This window comes from Sturnira hondurensis, unplaced genomic scaffold, assembly GCF_014824575.4.
Source record: "Sturnira hondurensis isolate 20B ecotype Veracruz unplaced genomic scaffold, ASM1482457v3 Scaffold0021143, whole genome shotgun sequence".
Taxonomy (NCBI): Eukaryota; Metazoa; Chordata; class Mammalia; order Chiroptera; family Phyllostomidae; genus Sturnira; species Sturnira hondurensis.
Window position 1 is genome coordinate 27,851,465 of NW_028093774.1, and position 6,134 is coordinate 27,857,598.

Sequence of the window (6,134 nt, forward strand, 5' to 3'; positions counted from 1 at the left end):
CCAACCCCACCCCACCCCCAGCCATGGTTGCAGTGAGGGCAATAAGGATGTTGGAGGGGGGGAGCATCACCCTATCGGTTAAAGGTACTCCATTTCAAGACAAAAGAAGCAGGAATAAAAAAACTGGAATGAAAAGTTGGGTGATTTTTAAGCCCTCAAAGTTAGCTAGCTTTCTGCCTCTTTTTCATTGCCCGTGACTACATCTCTTTGTGTGTCTGGCCTTAATTATAAACTCCATATCACACAGTTGGCTTGGTCAGGGTAGGCATTAGAACCGAGCTGCAGATTCTAAGCCACGTTGACGAGATGGAAGGAGTGTAAAGCAGGGCACCCGGTAAGCAGAGAGCAAACAAGAAGGGACACTCGAGCCAGCGTGGAGGTAGGTGATGTCCCTGAGAGCCGGTATATTGGCTGGACGAGGGGTTCAGTTTGGGGCTTCTCAAAATTTCTGTAAACCAGCTGGAAGAGAAGAGCCACAATGGATAGCTGATTCACTTGGGAAATCGGAAGCACGTGACTGACTTGCTGAGCAGACTGGCAAGTGGTGGAGGGAAGGTGGTACCACTGGGAGCAGCTGCCTGGAAAGGGAGGCAGGGCAGAGGCCCAAGCTAGAAGTTGTGCTTTCTAAATGGGCAGGTGAAAGTCACAGCCAAGTTCCTTCCGGTATGTGTGTTTAAGGAAGCCAGTGTCCGGACCCACCCAGTCACCGAAGTTTGACCGTGGTGTATACAGCAGTGTAACTCATTTGTTCTCTCCATCGCGTTCTGGACAGTGCTGCGTAAAGCCAGAGGACCTGGTGATTTGCTCAGTTACTAAAGTAGATGGCTTCATTGAGGGTCCTGTTAAAAGCACCTCTTTCTCTCATGTAGTGGTGAACTTGATATTTTCCTACCTTTACAATTGCCGTAAGTGAAAAAAAAAACCACTTAAAATGGCTCAGCTTTTTAAATTCTCGATATGTTCATCTCATATGTAGAGGAGCTACAACTTCAGCAAGGAATGACTTCAGCTCACAGAGCTATCTTAGTTGGGAAAGGTTGAAAAAACAAGACTGAGTAGGTGATAGAAGAGACAGGAGTGTTTTCCACGTGGCCTCCGAAGCCAGACTGCCTGAGTTCAAAATTCTGGTTGTCAGTCATAGCTGGGAACTCTGGTGAGTCACTTCTCTCGCCCTGGTGTCCTCATCTATAAAATGAGTATAATAATAGTGCTATTCTAACCTGGCACCCTCCCTCCAGGAACATCCCAGCGCCTTTCCCCTCCTGCTCCTCCCCTCAGGCGCATTACCTTTACCTTTCTCCTAAGTTCCAAGCGCCCCTTCTTTGGTCTCTATAACTTGTTTCCTGAGCCATTTCTTCTACAGCTCGCTTGTACCTCTGTGATGTTTTAAATAAACTTTATCTTACTGTTTTAAAAAATGACATGAACCTCATAAGATGGTTTGAGGGTTAAATAAAATACGCTTATAATGTGCTTGACCTTGGGACCAAGTGAGTACTCGGGTAGGTGCCAGCTGCCGTTATCTGCGCAAAGCTCATGACCAGGGCTGAATCTGCAAGAGGGAAAAATCGAGCTGCTGCAGCCTGCTCTGGAGTGTGTGACAATGGACTTCTTGGCATCTCGCAAATGCTTCCCACTGCTGAGGTGTGTCCTGTCCTAACAAAGCCGAGGGAATAAAGGGACAGCAAGGGAACCCCAATGGCTGCCTTACTGAGATCTGGTGTCAGCCTGAGCAAGGTTCTGCCATTCCCTTCTCCCATGAGTGGCGTCTCTGAACTTGGGACATTTGATGTTCTACCCAGGAAGAATTGTTCAGAAGCCCCCATCCTGTTGCTACCCGAAGTGAGGCCCTTGGCCCATGCCCAGGGGTGTTGGCTGGAAGGGCCCTGGGCTCCTGCTCCTCTGACCTAGAGCACAGTGTGGCCCAGCAGCCCAGGGTCAGTTTAACAAGCTCTCCCAGGCAGTTTTCATGCACTCTGGTCTGACTCCCCAAAATAAAATGGGCCAGGGAACAAAAGGAAGATGTTTAGGAAAGTGACACAGCCCTGGTTTCCTGAGGCATAAATAATATGAGAACAATAATAGCACAAAGGCGTGAAGACGTAAGTGTAAAAGCCCTTGTGCCTAACAGCTCTTAGATCTGTTTGTCTCCATAGGTCCCGGGCAGTGCAACCACTCCTGTTTGAGTTTTGTTGAAATGTGGAGTGAATAAACCCCATCCTTCGGTGCATTAAAATCTTTAAAAGGGAAGTAAATGTATGTTGAATACCAAAGGGTGGTAACCAATAGGCTTTGCTTGATTTCTGAAGGAACTCAGGACAGACCTTAAATCTGTTTGGGAAAAAGCTGAATTTGGGAAGTGAAATATACCCTGCTGGCTGGATTGGGACCATTAACTATTATCACGCTGCATGCTTCGCACTGTTCTCCATCCTGGTTTCAGTTTGTGTTTCTGCAGTTCCTGGTGGTCCGCACCATGTCAGGCACGGGGTACCTGCAAGCCTACCTAGTGCCTGCTCGGCAGCTCCCACCGGGGCCTGGTTGAGGTAGGGGTTGAGCCCCGGCTGGTGTCGCTCGGTGGGTTGAGTGCCAGCCTCCCAACTGAAACGTCGCCCTTTTGGTTCTGTCAGGGCACATGGGTGGGCTGTGGGCCAAGTCCTCAGTTGGGGGTGTGCAAGAGGAAAGCAATCTAAGTTTCTCTTTCTCCCCACCTTCCCTTCCAATAAATAAGTAAAATCTTTTTTAAAAAATACAGGTGTTAAACCCTTGTTTCTCAGACTTTCCAGGGTGGGGTGGGGACTGAGTACCCTGTGGGCTCCGTGTGGTCTGAGGAGTGGGCCCCATGCTCTAGCTCGCCCTGGCCGATGTGCGTGTGCTGTGTGCACATGTGCGCGCACACACCCAGTAGGATGGGCGTGTCTAGAAGAGAGCCAAACAGGTGGCCCTGGACAATTCACAACCAGCCAAGCAGGTTCCCTTTTGTGTCCTGTGCTGGTGCCAGCTTCCCCAGCAGGCCCGTTCTGACTGCCAGGCCCCACACAGGATTGTTTTCCTCGGGTGTCCACTGCAGGGGTGGGGCCCTTATACACCCACAGCCTTCACTGGGCAGAATTATTCAGCAGGGTCTCTGCTGTGAATTTTAAATGACAGAAGAATCAAGGGTCCAATGTTAATCTGTGCCTTCCACTCCAGTGCTGCACCTGGTTAAGGTTTGAGTCTCCTGCCAAGAAAAACAGACCTGAGGGCTACCATGGCAGGCCTCCTGGGGAAGGTGTGCACTCCACGAGCCAGGTCCTGCTGAGGCCCAGTGAGCTGTGCCGAGTCCGGTTCAAGAAATAACTAGTATGGTTTCACCTCTATGTGGACTCTAAAGAACAATATGAACAAAACAAACAGACTCACAGACACCGGGAGCAGACTGATGGTTGGCAGAGGGGGAGGGGAAGGGGCCGGGACTGGGAGGAAAGGGTGAAGGGACTGAGAAGTGCAGATCGGTAGCTACGAAACAGCCACGGGGCTGTGAAGTACAGCATAGGGAATACAGTCAGTAATAGAATAAATATGTACGGTGCCGGGTGGGTACTAGAAATATAGGTGGAACACTTTGTAAAGTATGTAATTGCTAACCACTGTGGGCTACACCTGCAACTAATACAAAAGAATATTGAAATGTAAAAACTTTGGATAAAAAAATAACCCAGTGGGTGTGTAGAGCTGCCGCCCATACCCCTGGTCACTCGTCACCAGCCACAGGAGTCCAGCTGGCCATGTGGCTCCCACACACATGCTTGAGAGCTTCACTGTGTCATATCTCCCAGTGCCATCAACAGCTTCAAGGTGGCAGGGACAGATCTGGGGCTGCAAGACAGCGGCCAATGGCTTTGGGCCAAAAGTCGGCAGCAAGGCCAGCGAGCTAAGAGGAGGAATGTCACGTCCGCAGCACACCCCTACTGCAAGGCTGGCGGTGCACCGCCCGCAGGGGAACTCTGGTTCAGACAGCCCGACTGTCTCACCCAGGAAACGAGCCCAGGGTCCCCTCCTCTGCAGAGTGCTGCCCTGAAGGCACTGGCAGGCATTCCAACTGGGAGCTCCCTTGAGGCCAGGACTGGTGGTTTGCGTGTTGCTGCACCCCTAGCACAGTTCTTGGCCTGCCACCGGTCCCCTGTATTTGCTACACACATGTACCAAATACACAGGTGTGTGTGTGTGAGCCAATGGACCTCAGTTCCCCAGTGTGTGTTCATCTCTGCACTTTGAGTTCAGCTGTGGAGTTGCCCCTGCATGAGTTCAACCCACGGTAATCGAGCATCACGTATTGGCCCAGCACTCTGCCAGGCACTGGGAGTTTCAGGGCAACTAAGGAAGCCAGGGCCCTGCCTTCAAGAAGCTGAGAGTAGCTAGAGAACAGATTCTTGCACACGGCACAAAAGTGTGTCAAGGCTCTGACTGCCAGCACAGTTCAGAGGTTGGGGCCCTTAATGAGAGAGGGCTGGCATGTGGGAGGGACAAGGAACAGGGCCAGGCCATGGCTTCTTGAGCTCTCGCTATGCTGTCCTTCCTTCCTCCCTGTAGGAGCCCAGACTCGGGCTCCCTTGCAGCTGGCAGGAAGGCGGGGTGGAGACTGCTGATGAAAGGAAGGTGGGCCAGAGTCTTCGCTCTCCGTGGCCTGATCACCCTTCACATTCCAACCCATCACTGGCCGCCTTGGGGTCTAGGCTCATGCAGCCACCGCTCCTGAGAGAGGGGAAGTGTTTGAGGGCAGGAGCCCAGTGAAGCATCAGCCTTCCTGGGGAGTGTGGCATCAGTCTCCCAGGTTCTCCATCATCACCATCGTCATCCCCTTAGCAGTGACGCGACCTGTAGGGCACTCACCATTGGCCTGCCAGGCACTGGCCAGCACACCTGGGCAGCAGGGCCCCTGCAGCCCTAGTGTCTGCCTAGCCTTTTCTTGAGAGAGCTGTGACATGGATCCTGCTGACTGGTAGCTGAAGTCCCAGGGCCCTGTCACCCTCTGTCCCATCTGCCCAGGTACAGCAGATGAGACATGAAGTCTCACATCCAAGATAACTATCATGTACTTTTTACTTTAGAAGAATGTAATGTGACCAAAGGTTGAGAGAACAGTACTGAACCCTAAAGCCCTCATTGTCCAGTGTCAGTGGTTATCAACATGCAATACTTCCTGAAAGAAACGGGGTTAAAATGCATTATTTTTACTAAGAAAGTTTGGGTATGTCAGAGAGACACAAACCAGTTAAAAGAGCACTTAATGATCAAAGCTGGGACAATCTGAGCAAGAAAATAAACCAGTATTGGAACATATCTCAAAGTATAAAATAAATATTTGTGAGTCCATCCTAATGTAAATACATGCTTGAATAAGTAAATAAATGGAGAATAAACAAACCTCCCATACCAAAGAATTCCAAATAATTTACATAGCTACGCCCCCGTCCAGGGCGTAGGCCTAACTCCCCATTCCCGAAGTGTGGCTGTGCGCGAGGACTGTCTTTGGGAAGGGGGAGAAGGAGGAGCCTTAGGGAGGGCACCCTGACAAACACTAGCTCAGCCAGGTGATTCAGGTGACGGCATCAGTGACCAGCCATGCTGATAGCCTGTCACCCTTGCCAGGATGTGAGGAGGGAGCATTTACTTCGGGTCTTCCCCAAAACCCAGAGCTCCGATCTAATCATGAGAAAAACCACACAAATTCCAATTGACAGACATTCCACAAACCCCCTGACCAGTGCTCCTCAAGACTGTCAAGGTCACCCAAAACAAGTCTGAGGAATTGTCACAACCAAAGCAGCCTTAAGGAGACATGACAGCTAAATGGAATGAGGTATCTTGGATGGGATCCTGAGACAGAGAAAGGGCATTAGGTAAAAACTAAGGAATCTGAATGAAGTATGGACTTTAGTTAATAAAAGTGTATCAATATTGGTTCATTAGTTGTAACAAATGGACAATACTCATGTAAGGTGTTTGCAATAGGGGAAGCTGGCTAAAGGATGCAGACTGACTCCAAAAAAGTGCATTATTGTTCTTGTTATTTTGTAAGAGCTGTGTTTCCACAGTGGGAGGAAGGGAGTGGAAGGCAGGGGGAGTTTTTTGTTTAGTGGGGTTGGTGATGA